This window comes from Miscanthus floridulus, chromosome 12 (genome assembly GCF_019320115.1).
Source record: "Miscanthus floridulus cultivar M001 chromosome 12, ASM1932011v1, whole genome shotgun sequence".
NCBI lineage: Eukaryota > Viridiplantae > Streptophyta > Magnoliopsida > Poales > Poaceae > Miscanthus > Miscanthus floridulus.
This window is the reverse complement of record NC_089591.1, coordinates 42958437-42973544: the sequence shown is the minus strand read 5'-3', so window position 1 is coordinate 42973544 and position 15108 is coordinate 42958437. Positions and strand designations below refer to the sequence as shown.

At 41.7% G+C, this 15108-nt stretch overlaps 1 pseudogene; it reads right to left on the bottom strand.

Annotated features, from left to right (window-relative positions):
* Window positions 1-9477: 9477 nt before the first annotated feature.
* LOC136498593 (uncharacterized) lies at window positions 9478-12197 on the bottom strand (annotated as a pseudogene).
* Window positions 12198-15108: the final 2911 nt, after the last annotated feature.

The window sequence follows — 15108 nt, the reverse complement described above, 5'->3', positions numbered from 1 at the left end:
AGGTTCATTCACTTTGCTTTCAAAGACCGTGACTACAGGCTATAGAGCTCGAGGGCTAGAGAGATACTAAGGATTCTAGAGTCTTCTACTTGGATTCACGAGATCTGTTATGGAGAGATTGACCCGACCGAGATGCCCTCACGGTGGACGGGTACCACCCACAAACTTAGTCAGAGCTTGCTTCACTAAACCATTTGGAGAGGGCTAGAGTCGCACACCACGTGACCTTACACCTATAGCTCGTATCATTGACTCAGTCATGAGGTCTTTGCTCCCGAGGGGTGGCTATCATGAGGGATTGACACGGATTCAGCTTTGGTTAGTCCACCACCTGATCTCTCAGACTATGTTTGATATTTGGGATGTGATACTCTCAGAGATGGATGACACCGTAGCAGAGGGCTTCAAGGTCATCGTTAGCTGCCTTATGCTCATTGGATTACTTTTCTCATTTGGAAGGTAGTTTCACATATATCCTAGAGACAGTGGCTGACTAGAGTGGTGCTACTACAGAGTTTCTGAAGTACGACATGAGCCAATTGCTATGTCATAGTCGTGGGAGGACTCCAAGGCAACCGAGCCATGGACTAGAGGTGTTAGAGACTGCAGCTGAGCAGGACAAGGCCATTAGGGCCGTTGCAGAAATAGAGCTTTAGCAGCTAAAGGCACAACATTGCGACAAGATTAAAGACGACCCGACTGACAGCTCATATGAGGACTACCAGTCGATTCCATGGATGCCCCCATGAGCTCACGATAAAGAGGCTAGTGGCTCTAGCTCAGCCCTACCTCAGCCACCTCAGACCGACCCTACTTTGATTGCCATACTTGAGAGGTTGTAGCAGGATCAGACACGACAAGCATAGGCTACTATAGCTACTATTGCTCAGATGCAGGCATGTCAGGATCAATTCCAGCAGCAGCAGGCCATTCAGTAGCAATAGCTAGACACTTAGCGGTAGCTCCTTGGTTTCATGCAGCATGTCCTTACAGCTATAGGGATTGCTCCTTACTAGCCCATGCTATAGCTTGGTTCGACTGTTACTAGCACTCTAGTAACTCTAGCTATACATCCTAGTGGGCTTTAGAGTCAGGGATAGCTGACTGCATAGTTTGCCTCACCTTCCGAGCAGGTGTCTTAGTGGTTCGCTTCACCAGGGATAGAGCAGGCTCAATGCTTCACTCCATAATTATGGGGTTCACTCCTACTCAGTCAGAGTCTGTGCTAGTGACAGACACTCCAGTCTCCCAAAGTTTGGGTCCTACCTTTAGTGAGCTCATAGGACAGCCTACACCTCTAGAGTACTAAATCCTTGCTCCTACTATAGCAGCTCCGGTCACCGGGACGACCGAGACTCTTCCGTCATCTGTTGCTTTGTTAGAGCCGCCTCCGATGGTCACTCCTACACTTGATGCTTCAGTGATAGAGACAACGGCAGTTGTGGCTCCACTTTCTACAGAGACACCTTCTGAGCCATAGGGTCAGGCTACTACCATAGCTTTAGAGTCTCCATAGGCCGACCCAGCTATCGAGTCCATCGAGTAGACCCAGACCACTTCACCTACACTTCTAGTGACAGAGGGTCTGCTTGAGTCTACTCTAGAGGGTCCGATCGCTCAGAGTTCCAGGTTCGAGGATGATGCAGCTCAGTTTTAGATCTCTCATCGCATCTCAGCGCTCGACTCGTCTGCTTCTATCCTACCGACTGACCCTTAGGTTTTGGTGCTTGACGCCAAAGGGGGAGAGGGAACGAGTATGTTAGACTCAGGGGGGAGCGTGTGAGATGGACTCATTCTTTTGCGTGCCACTTCATGCATTCACATTTACTTTCATACATTGTGATACATGTGATATATGTATGATTGTGAGTCTTATGTGACATGTGTGCTCTCTACTTGTTATATATATGTCATGCCACTTGGTTATACTCATTTGCTTTGCTTCCGCATTATACTCCGATTCAAATGAGCTTTACTTTGTGTACTCGTGCTTATTTCATATCTTGTGAGTACATTAGGTTGGCTTGAGTCATATAAGCATGCCTAACCCCTTTGTTTTTATTGTCATTTTCTTATAAGAACCAAGCATGTTGAAAAACCTCACTCGTCTCTTTTACACATACTCTAGGTAGTGTTGTCATCAATCACCAAAAAGGGGAAGATTGAAAGCATTTAGGCCCCTAGTTGAGTTTCGGTGATTAATAATGACACAAGATTACTGTGACTAATATGTGTTTTGCAGAGGCAATTTGAGTTAGGTCATGGTAATGATGATTGTTTGGGCAATTATGGTTTTCATGCCCCTATCGATGAAAATCTTTTCAGTTTTCAAAGGATGAATGACAATGTTAAGGATGGACTAGTTCTAAGTGTCGTTTGGCATTGGAGAGACACTTAGAGTAGTTTAGGACTTTGTTTTTCCTTTGGCCATACTATTAAGGAGGGTATGAACTAGTAGCTTGACCTAGGTGAGTCTAATAGATTAGGTGTGGTGCACACTTGTCAAACTTAGCACTAGGTAGCTTAGGAATAGCCCAAAGATCAAGTGGAGTCAACTTCATTCAAAAAAGATTTTGAATTAGAAGTGAATGGAGGGTCAAAATGTTGATCGGACACTTGTTTGGTGATGACCGGACTCATAGGTGTTGCATCCGGTCAGTATCAGCGTGCACAACAGAAGCCGAGGAGCGACCGGACACTGCATAGTGATTGGAACAGGACGCGTCTCTAGTCATATCTGTAGCAGTGAGGCCTCGCTGTCAGGGAGGATCAGACGCTGAACAGTAAACGACCGGACTCTGAGTTTGTAGCGTCAGGTCGACATCAGAGAGGGTCCAAAAACCAAAATTCTTGACCGGACGTGTCCGGTGGATGTTGACCGGACGCTGGTCAGTGTCAGGCCACTCCAACAGCTCTCTCTGACAGGGTTGGCCAATTGCAGCTGCGGTGTACTGACCTGCGTGTTCGGTCACCTCGTGTTTTGCTGAGTTGGACAGTAATAGTCATGTTTTGAATGTGGGAGTATAAATACTTCTCCTACTCGTCCAACTTAGCTCTCTTGCCCATTTGTTCAGCTGAGAAACATCTTTGGAGTGCAAGGGAGAGCAAGAGCCTAGTGGAGTGATTGAGTTTTGAGAATCCAAGATTAAGGACCTCATTAGTGCATATGGAGTAGCAAGTGTCCATCCACCTTCCTCATTAGGCTTGTCTTAGTCAAGTGAGAGTTTGTGCTTGTTACTCTTGGTGGTCGTCATCACCTAGATGGCTCGGTGGTGATTGTAAGCTTGGTAATCATCCAACGGAGCTTGTGGATGACCCAAGTCATGGTGTGAGCGGTTGTGGGCAATTCACCATGATGGAGTGTCGAAGAATCAGCCCGTAGAGAGTACTTGATCCTTGCGCAGACCAAGAGGGAGCTACACCCTTGCGCGGGTGCTCCAACGAGGACTAGTGAGGAGTGGCGACTCTCCAATACCTCGTTAAAACATCGCCGCGTTCCTCTCCCTCTCTTTACTTTGAGCATTTATATTTGAGCAATTCAATTCTTGTTGACATTCTTAGAATTGTCATGCTAGAGTAGGATTAGAACCTAGGGTGTAAAATTGTGTGCGGTAGAACAATAGAAACACTTATGGCACAAAAGGGTGAAATGGGCTAAGTGCAGGACTTAATTATTGCAAGAAATTTAGACTTAGCCCAATTCACCTCCTCTCTTGGACATCTTGATCGTTTCACCTAGAATAGCTCAAAACATCCTAAGGCTGTGTTTAGTTCCCAAAAAGTTTCCCAAAAAGTGCTACAATAGCCATCACATCGAATCTTGCGATACGTGTATGGAGCATTAAATGTAGACGAAAAAAACTAATTGCACAGTTTGGCTGGAAATCGCGAGACGAACGTTTTGAGCCTAATTAGTCCATGATTGAACACTAATTGCCAAATAAAAACGAAAGTGCTACACTAGCCAAATTCTCAAATTTCGCGAACTAAACACAGCCTAAATGAGGAATTTGAGTAACTAGTGTTAAGTATGCGATTAATTCAAGATTGACTTGGAAAATCAGCCTAGGATGGTTTCCAAATCGGCCAGGGCTGGTTTTGGCAGGTTTCAAACCCTAATGAATATATTCAGGGAAAACCAATTTGATCTATTTTGATTCATTCTCGCTTCCGAACTTGTCTCTAGGCTATTAAGACATGGGCTGTTTTTTATTCATTCTCACTTCTGATTTGTCTCTAGGCTTTCCTAGCATTGTTCTAAGGTTAACTAGTCACATTAAAGCTATAAGACCTTGTATTTGCTAAAAGAGATGTGCTTTGCCTGAAAATATGGTGAACAATAATGAAGACCTTGTTAGAACGAGGTACAATATAACATAATTTCTCTTTAACAACATTATAATTTCAACAAATCCAAACGATATAGTTTTCTACAAGTTCTAGGTGTACCAGAAAGTTTTCATGTTGTGCTTCACTGGTAAGAAATATACTTGGTCTAGACAATATTACCTATGGTGTATCTCTTAGTCATGCATTCCTCAACATCTTCAATAGTGGCACTGCAGCACTGCCAAACGTCCTTGTAGGTTGATGATTACTTAATTTCTGAAGGCTAGCCAACAGACCAATATTGAGATCTGGAGTTGAGGATGATCCTTGGCCTACTAATTTATTCCAAGAGTTGTGGTGTTGTTTAAGTTTATTAGGTATATCTGTTGCACGGATCACCTTCACAGGCAATCGGGATGATAATATTGATCTTCAATAGGGGGAAAAACTTCTCCTTGCATACTTGAGTTCCCATCCTCTAGGTGTTTTATTTTTCATAACCTGACAAAGTTCAATAAAAGATCCAAATGTTAGAAATTGCAAACATCACATCAGGTATTTCGGTATGACCAGCCAGCAAGCACTTCTTTTTAAACAAGGTACATCCAAGCACTCACTAAGATATTAGATATTATGATAGCATTTGGTTGGAATAAGGAAACACAAAAGCAAGGAATGGAATAAACAGCGCAAACGTAAATATGGCAAGAAATTAAGTAATTTGTTTGGATAGGCTTGGTAACATTAACACGGAAGCTACTACGTCCAGATTTTACTTGCATCTTATCGTTTCGTTTTTTTCTTCACTTGGCTCGAATTGACGATTGCGTGACCGCGTGAGCAAACAAGGTGGACCCACGATCCGAGGCTAACGGAGACGTCATTCAGTAGCAGATACCGTCACGGTGGGAGCGTTATCGCTTTTGTGAAGTCTCTCGTATCCGATTGTGGCGTGATCCAATTACACGAGGCTCAAAACAAACGCCAGGCAACGGCATCTATTACCCTCCGTAGATGAGTAACGTTACAATCATCCGAACCAAACACTGTCTATATTTAATGTCACAGAAAAATGCAACGTCACTAAAGCTACTAATAGGGATGCAGCCGGTGGTTTTTGCAAATCAGCACGGGAAACGGAGTAAGGGAACCAGCGCTGCAGGCTGCTGGTTGGCTCGGGCGCCGGGCTCTAGCTGATGGGGCGCACCGCATGCGCCTGGTCTAGGCTGTGCGCGCATGTGGCACGCGCCGCACGCGCCTGGTCTTCAACGTCGTCTCTGTCCGAGGCCCCACCTCTCTCTCTCTCTTCACTTGGCTGCACACTTTGAAGCCGGTACCTCGGCATCAAGATCTGTGGCGTCGAGCTCGGCGCCATGTATTCTGGCGCCGATGTACCAGCCACGTAGGATTTTCTTCTATACACGGCCAGGCACCTCGGCGCTAAGATCTGTGGCGCCGAAACGCTCATGGCGCCGACTCCCAGGGTCCAAAGATGCGTTTAAGTCTCTCAGGGAGGCAAATATAAATTTTATTCAAAAAGGGTCAAATAGTAAAAAATTAGGGCATAATACCTGCTTCCTTTGATCAGAAATACAAGTCCATTAGGACATCGACATGGTCTACAAGGCCTATATATAAGCTTATATGTAAAGAGTTATATATTATGAAATTATTTTTCATATTAAACCTAGTAATACCAATCTTATGTTGTCAATCGATATAGTTTTTAGATATTTATAGTCAAAAGGTAAAGGGTATTACATTCCTTTATGTGAGGGGTGTTTTGAGTGGGCCCTAAATGCTAACGAAGTCCTAAGTTTGAGGATTCACAAAAGAAATGACTTGAAGTGCCCTTGCATTTAGTGTTCTAAACAAGTAGGAGCTGGTTGATGTTGGAATCTTATGTCCCTAGTTATGCGCAACAGCCTCAAATATTTGAAAAGATATTGTGAGTATGACATAAGCTTGCACCGTATTAAGACATAGACGAATCTCGTAGAAAATCATAGATGATGATATTGAAGCAACCGCGACAATTAGAATTTGGCAAAACCGACCGCAAATTCTATAAGCACAACTATAAAACAGTGCAAGTGATTGTTGCCTCTCACAACCCTACTTGACCCTCTAGGACTCACTGATTTTTGTCCAGTGCAATAGAATTGTCTAGCCTAACTCTTGAGCTTTCCTATGAGTCTATTGTGTTGGCTTGGGTGATGCCTATGCGTCTATGACCTCCATCCCTTGTTTAATGTGCATTGTTGTTGACTCGTTAATATAGCTTAATCTCTTGAGCCAACAACAAAGCACATTAAGAGACTACTTGGTTCCTTTGCCAACACAAGCTAGGTAGGTAAGATTGTCTAACCATGCCCAGCAAAGCTAAGCAAGGACAGGGGCATGCAAGGGACCCATCCTTTTGGCTAATCATAAGCCCATGCGTGCTATTCTCATATAGCTTTTTTTTTTTGCGCATGCACCGGCCACTCGCCTTGCCAGCGTGGGAGAGTCAGATTGGCTCGTCTAACTCGGCAAGGAAAAGCTTACCCAAGCATGCTAGCTTGCTAAGCAAAACAAGGGTCTACCAAACAACCCCCAAGCTGTTGGCTCAAGAGATTAGCTCGTGGCACAATTGCCTTCGTTTCACAAATATTTCTACCAAAGAAGGCTCAATAAAACAACCAAAAAGAAGCACACGAGCTGTAAAATAACAAGAACCCTGGCCATAATCTTACGATAATAAACCTCTGTAGAAAATTTGGAGATCGCAATAACAAATAGATTTCTAAATTAGGTGAAATATTAATTAAATGGGAAAGGAAAACATGAAAAGCAAGACAAATGGGGAGATTGCCAACTTTGTCCTACGCATGAACGATGAGATGGACATACAACAGTATCGTATGAATATCTTTACCTTTTCCGCTTCAGCAAGCTGACATAGGGTTCCCTTAGCTTTCTTGATGGCATTCATATCACCTCTTTTCCATCACAAAAATCATTGTGGCTTATTGTTTCAAAATTTGAATGAGATTTTGATCAGAACGAATGCTTGCATACCATGTTTGTAAGGTGACTCTTCTTTAGATAATACATCCTCATAACGATCGCTTCAAGAACAAGTAGAAGAAATGAATATTTGAACAAATATTTATTATAACCAAAGGAAAGCAAGGGTTTAAGGAGGTACAGGTTTCCAACGCAGATGACTTCTTCACTAGGACAAAAACCACGGTCCTTGAGAATCGAGGAGACGTGTTCATGTACCTCCTCATGGGGCACCTGCATGTTATGGGAAACCTGCATGGAGCATGATATATTTTACTTGTTAGACATTTGAATCAATTGATAGGGCTGTAATGGACCACACAACACAGTCACTCGATGGATTGAGAGATGATGGACATTACTGCAATGTAACTAAAAGAATAGTACTCAAACCATTTTCAATAAATACGAGCTACAACCAATAATTGTAGCATGCATGGCACACATATCAATATAAGTCCAAAAAAATCATTATTTGAGGTTCTTGTGAATTACTTGCAAGATATCTTAGGGGAATCTTAAATCATACAAAACTAAACTATCCTACGCATTTGAAATTGTCAACGTTTGCACAATCCTTTAACACGTAGCAACAGTAAAATGTAGTTACACAAGTTATTCATGATTTGACATGTTCATTTATAGATATATGTTCCATATTGAGGCTGTCAGTGGTTGCGCAACAGATAATGTTTGTCATCTTTATGGCGAAATTACCAAATGATATTTGGATATGCAATTGATCTAAAACAAGCCTCAAGATTACTGGTAATAATCCAACATAATTACAAAAGACACTTCTACATAGACATATCAATTTTATAAACCAATATTTCAGGAAAATAAGTCATTAGAGCTGATGTATCAATTACCAGAGATATAATTAATAAATTAACCAGACGGATTCCATGATAATATCTTTCAGCTACTGAATTGGATCAGGAGTTACAGGGGTCTACTATTGTGTATATACCAACTGTATCGAAGTAAATTAATATTTTTTAGAATGTAACAGCTGACAATCTGCAAACAATGTCTCATAATACAAAACAATTTGACACTTCACGAATACAACTTTGAAAGAAATCAAAATTAAACTATCTTATGTTAGATAATCTACTGCTACGTTGTGTGAACACAGCAAGGGAAGGCGGCGCCGAAAGGCCCCCTGCTGTGATACTGTAGGCGCGGCAGGTGCAGGCGCCGCACGGCTCACATGTAGCACTGTAGCCACATGCAGAGGCCGGCGCAGAGTCAGCCCTGTATGTTATCTAGTCACTATTATAGTAGAACAGATGTATTAGGACTAGATGGATAGAGTTGTATAATAGACTACCATGGCAACTCAGTAAAGAGAGTTCAGATTTGTCATCTCCCATACAGGGCTTCGGCCAACGCTGGTGTCTTGTACTGTGTGTGTATGCTCTGTTCTCCCTTCTTCAACCTCTGGCCATAATGTGTGGGGACGGACAACGCTTGTTCGTGGTCGGCACGGCTAGTGGGTGCTCGGCAACACTAGCGGGTGCTCGACATGACTGGTGAGTGGTTCACTCACCTGAGCCGGTGATCCTGTGGGCCAACATCTTATGCATTTGAAATTGTCAAAGTTATTTCACAATCCTTAACACACCAGTAAAAAGAGTTTGTAGACTGGACGTTTGCTTTTCCTCTCAATTGATCTGAGTAGTTCTAGCATCTTTTATTGATTAGATTACATGCAGGCCCCAAGTTCAACCTGGGAAGATGTTCTCAAGCACAGGGAAAGATGCCTTTAGGCATGCCTTTTTTTAGAATATTAAATGTCAATGCGACACAGTAGATCATACTCTCTCCATCCCCATATAAATCACCTTTCAGAATTAAAGCCAAACTTTTGTATGTTTGATCACTCTTATAAGAAAGAATTTCAAAATCTATGACACCAGATATAAGTACACTATAAAAATATATTTCACGGTGTATCTACTGATACTAATTTGTGTCATAAATATAAATTATTTATGTTCTTATAAATTTGGTCAAAATTACAAAAGTTTGATTCAGGACAACTTCAGAAGTTGATTTATTTGGGGATAAAAGTAGTACTGCACAGGAATACTAGGCACTGCAACTGTAAAAAACAATTTGGTACCTTCGGATATGATTGAATATATCCATCGAGAACTTCACCAGCTACGGCAACTGCACGAACAAGCATCAACGCAGTACGAGCAAGCCTTTTCTCCATCTCCTGCTCCTTGTCATTCTTTCTGTTTTGACTCGCCTCCAGTTCCAACGTGTGGTCCCGAATACGGTTAATGGTACTACCAAACCCATCTGACTTGTAATTTCAATTTCCGTCGCAGGAAGATCTTGTACGGATATGCTTTTGAGCAGCCAGGAGCAGGACTGCAGTCTGAACAAGCTTTCCATGCTTTATGTAACACCAGAGCTCATCACAAGATTATCTGTGTGTTTCGCAAGCAATCTAACTGTATCCAAGAAAATCTTCTGCGAAGACAATCAACAAGAACCAAAATCTTAGTCTTCTATAACTCATATATATGTGCAGTGCTAATTTACTTCAACAGGTTTGCCACATCCAGATCCAGGCAAAATAAAATCAATGTTCAAAATTTTGGTGACACAAACTTTAACTTTGCAATTTCTCAACTGCTCTTTCTACTTCTTTTTACAAGGCACACTTTCAAGATTCAAACCTTGTAATCTTCAATCAACAATTAGTCTTACAAAAAAATAATTTTTGCTACAAAAATGTATTCGAAAGTATTATCTTATAGTACTGATCTTGCTGCTACAACATTATGGTATAGGAGAAATTGCATGTCAAAGTCTAATTTGGGAGACCATGCCAAGTGAAACTGCACCTTACATTTTTTAAATGGAGGGAGTAGTAACTAAAAAACGTGTCTCCACAAGCGAACACATAAAAAATATTACGGAAACATTAAGTATTTGAGAACTGCAGATGTAAGTTGCTCAGTCCGTAGATCACGGACTTAGTGGTTTGAGATAAGAAGTCAACATTTTCCTTCGTTGTGTTGAGAAAGTAAATGGATGTGGCATACCATCTCAGGCAGACATAGAAGATGGATGAGCTTGCAAATATAGATGATATTTGCATAATCGCTATCCAGGTCCTCTTGGTTAGGAAATGCATTATCCTCCAGATACTTGTGCAAGCAAGTGTTCTCCACAGCAACATGTAGCGGCAGTAGGTTCTCAATAACTTCAGTGCCTGATGTGCATACATTTGCTGATGCATTGTATTCGAACAGCAACTTGATCATGTCAACAGAGAAAATTTCAGCAGCTTGGTGGAGGGGGAAAAAAACAAATCGGTTCATGCAATTGGGGTTGGCACGAAACCCATGAAGCTCAGGATCCTTGCCCTCCAAGACAACTTTGGCACATCGCAATGCATTTTGCAAGATCATCTGGTTGAAGTTTTGTGGGGTGATGATGTAACCCCATCCCATGCCCCGTCCTTCCTGATTCATTGAGCATAGGAGGCGCCGGACACTATCCTTGTCCAGGATGGGCACCAACCGGGGCATTGTAATGTAGAAGGCATCATTCACCCACTAGATTGATCCATCCACAATTAAAAAAAAAACAAGTTGCAAGCTAATCAGTTATCAATTCGAAGATGAAATGAAAATAAACACAATCTTAAAATAACACTTCATCATACAGTAAAACATAAAACCCAAAACATGCAAGTTAAATACTGAAGCAAAAGATATTGCAGGCACAAACGAATAATTGATATCAAATGACATGAAGATTTTATCATTTGAAATTAGTGAATGGAGATAAGAAGTTACCTCTGGAGTACGGTCTGGGATGATTAGATTGGTCGCTTTTGAGGTCATAAGCAGTTCATCTTTTTTATCAAACCACTGAGAGAGAAAATGCATCAGCAGCCACAACTAATAAGGAAAGAAAACAGAAAAAAGAGGAACACCATAAGTGTGGTAAGTCTCCTTTACCTTAGTGACCAATTTGGAATGGGAATTCAAGTCCATATCGGGAGGAATAGGAGGACATGAAGGAAAGGAAGGATTCCATGGGTCCCATTCATACATGGTTGAAGCATCTAATAAACCTTCACAAGGACTAGTTTTTACTTCCGCCGTGTCCATTGTCCCCATTTATGTAAAAGTGCCCTTGAACTCTAGTTCCAATGTTTGATTGGCTAAAGTAAGTTCAACCTGGAATTAAGCTTCAATTCAATTTCATCCCCAATTCTAAACAAACAACTTCTAGCACGCCTGAATGTTACTTACATACAGCATAAACAATCAACTGAAGATTACCTTGATGGAGTTGCTGCCGGCCGTGGCGTTCCAATTCGACAGGGCGGCGACCTCCGGCTTTTCTCGGCGGCGATCTCCGTCAGAGACAGGGCGGCGGTCCTCGGCAATACTGGGAAGAGACGGCGACGGGCTCCGTCAGACTGTACAGGCCGCGGCGGTGGCAGCTTCCGCCTTGGCTGGATGGTGCCGGCGGCGGCGCCCAGGGCTAAATAGACAAAGCCCAACGTTTGGAGTCTAAAACAAAAATTAGCAGATATGGAATTTCGAACATTTCAATGAAACATATGAAATTTTGACACAAGTAAAAAGACTTTTATGCCATTGGCCAAACTTCACCTGCGGCGTTTACGGCTCCGGGCGTCGGCAAACCTCGGAGTGGGCACGTCGGGCAGCAAGCGCCGGGCGTCGGGGCGGCAGGCGCAGCGTCGCCGGAGCGCGGTCGTCGGGGCCGTAGCCCGTAGGCGTAGCCCAAGCCGTGTGGGCGGCGCCCGCACGAGACCTAACGAGGAAGTACGACGGCGCGAGACGGTTCAGTTCCCAAACAAACGCAGCGGACCAGCAGATCCATCCAAATGCACTACATGGAATTTGGCCAGGGGTATAAACGTCCTTTGGTGTGCCTGAGGAAAATAAAAAGAAAAAGAGAAAAAGAAGGGATATGGCATATAGTATAGTGAAATTCAAAGATAATTTACATGGCAAATTTGAACATACAAATCTTCATTTTATCTGAATAACGGCGTTTTATTTTGATATTGTATATGCATATCTTGTTTTATACTCCATTTGAACAATATCTTGTATACTAGCAAACGTTGTTAGTTCAAATGGTCATATTCATCATTAAACAATATAAAATCCAAACATAATGACCCATAAGATCCATTTTCATTACAGGACGATTGACTTAAATCAAAACTCATATCTTTAATCGATGGAGTAACGTTTGTTAGGAGAACCATACTTAAAATCCATTTTTTACTCTACCTAGAAATTGTTGCCGTAGTCGTGGTAGCGTAGATCAAACTTGCCAGCGTCTGGAGTTCTAATCCAGGGCACTAGCGTCAGAGGGTGCCCGTGCAGCGAGCGAGCAAGTACCCAGCAGTGGGTCCGCACCGCTCTAAACGTCACCCGCGCCGCCAGACCACGCGCAAAGATCGCCCACTCCCCCTCCAGCTTTCCACGCGCATTCTATGTGCAAACATCTAATCTATTTTTAAAACATCCAGATACAACACTTTCAATATACAAAAGAAGACAGATGAAACACTTGAAGCATGCGTCTGAAATCATTGCAAAAACAACTATAAATCACTTGAAAACCATTGCAAACATTTTGCAACATCGAGATAAAACACTTGCAGCATATATGTGAAACATATGCAACATCCAGATAAATACACTTGCAACATACAGCCTATTCGCTTGGTTGTAGCTTGTCGTAAACGATTGTAAATTTTCAGCCAGAACAGTATTTTTCTCTTACACAAACCAGCCAGCAGTACTTCTTCACGAACCAGCAACGATACGAACCAACCAACCGAACGGGCCGATACATCTGAAAACAGATAAAACATTAGGAACAAGTGCTTACAATATACATATACAACTATTACAACATATGTAATATCTCAATCTACTTTTGCAACATCTGACATACATCTTAAACTGAAACAGTTGAAATATAGGCTTGCAACATATCTGAAAATGCCTGAAACACTTGAAACATGGCATCGTCGGTGACCACAGCTTACCTGTGTGGGGAACTACGGTAGTGCAGGCCTTCTCTTCCTGCCGACGCCGCGAGGTAGATGGGGGCTCCGATCTACTTTTTTTTGAGAAGTCGTGCAGCGGCGACAACCATGGGCAGCAGCCCAGAATTTGTGTTCGTGCTCTAGAAGACGAAGGAGAAAGCTCTTGCATTCGTGCTCTGGAAGACAAGGGGGAAAAGGAGAGTTGAGAGGATGATATGCGGGTCCCGCATGGGATAATGAATTGAGTGAATAAGAATGGGAAAGGGGTGGTGTTAGTTGTACGGGAGTACACAAGAATTAAGGTCTGTGTGTCCATCCGATGCTTTTGAAAAGCGGCCGACGCTCAGATCAAAGCATTTCCGTTAGTAGACATAGGCAAATGGAACAAACCATAAATAATAAAACTTTGCTTTTGATTTTTGTTCACTCTTATTTGTCTTCTCTTTTCCTTTAATTTATAATCAGCCGATATAAACTAAAAACTATGTGAATATTCGGCAATGTGCGGTCAAAAAGGCTGGAACTTCTCCCTTTTCACGAAAAAAAAAACATCCCACAAAAGAAATGTTCTACCGTCTCCTGGAGTCCTTGTGATGGTGCTGCTAAGCCTTTGAATTGATCAAGGTTATGTTGCCTCAGCGCATGCACAACACCACGAAACTTTTTGACCTGCATAATGTCTAGTTGTGCGTCTTCATCTCTAATTCTCTACGTGTGGTAAATATATATATATATATATATATATATATATATATATATATATATATATATATATATATATATATAGGGAGAGGCTATTCAATAGCCGGCTATAAAATAAGTTATTCTGTAGCCACCTCCATTTACTATAATTTTATATACTAATTTACCATAATGTCAATACATATTTACGATAGTTGGGTTACTATAACACATGGGGATATTTACCATAACATTATATTAAACAACTTAGTAAGGAGTTACTATAATCTCATAAATTAACATAGTAATTATCATAACTCAAAGTGGCTACAGAATAAGTTATTCTGTAGCCAGCTACAGGATAGTAGTTCTATATATATATATATATATATATATATATATATATATATATATATATATATATATATATATATATATATATATATATATATATATATATATATATATACACACACACACCACACGCTAAGAGGAAGCGAAGCCAAGACACAAAACAGCAACTAGCAGTTCATCATGGGTACCGCTGTTTTCATAGATGGCTACGCGTGGAACCGTTTAGTTCCACTTCATTTTGCAAAAATTTTCAAGATTTCTCGTCACATCGAATCTTTGGATGTATGCATGAAGCATTAAATATAAATAAAAAATAAAACTAATTATATAGTTTAGACAAAATTCACGAGACGAATCTTTTAAGCCTAATTAGACTATGATTAGACATTAATTGACAAATAACAATGAAAATGCTACGATATCATTTCGTTAAAAAAATTGCAAACTAAACAAGGCCTCAGTGCCCCCACCAGCCGAATCGGAAACGGATAGGGGTCCTCTTTTTCTCCCGGCCGGCCATCGATCTCTTTTTCGTGGATCCCATGGTGGTCATCCTCCTTCCCTGCAGTAGTGCAGCTTCTTCTCTCGCAGTAGCAGGCCGCATGCGCCTCCCCCTCGTCAAT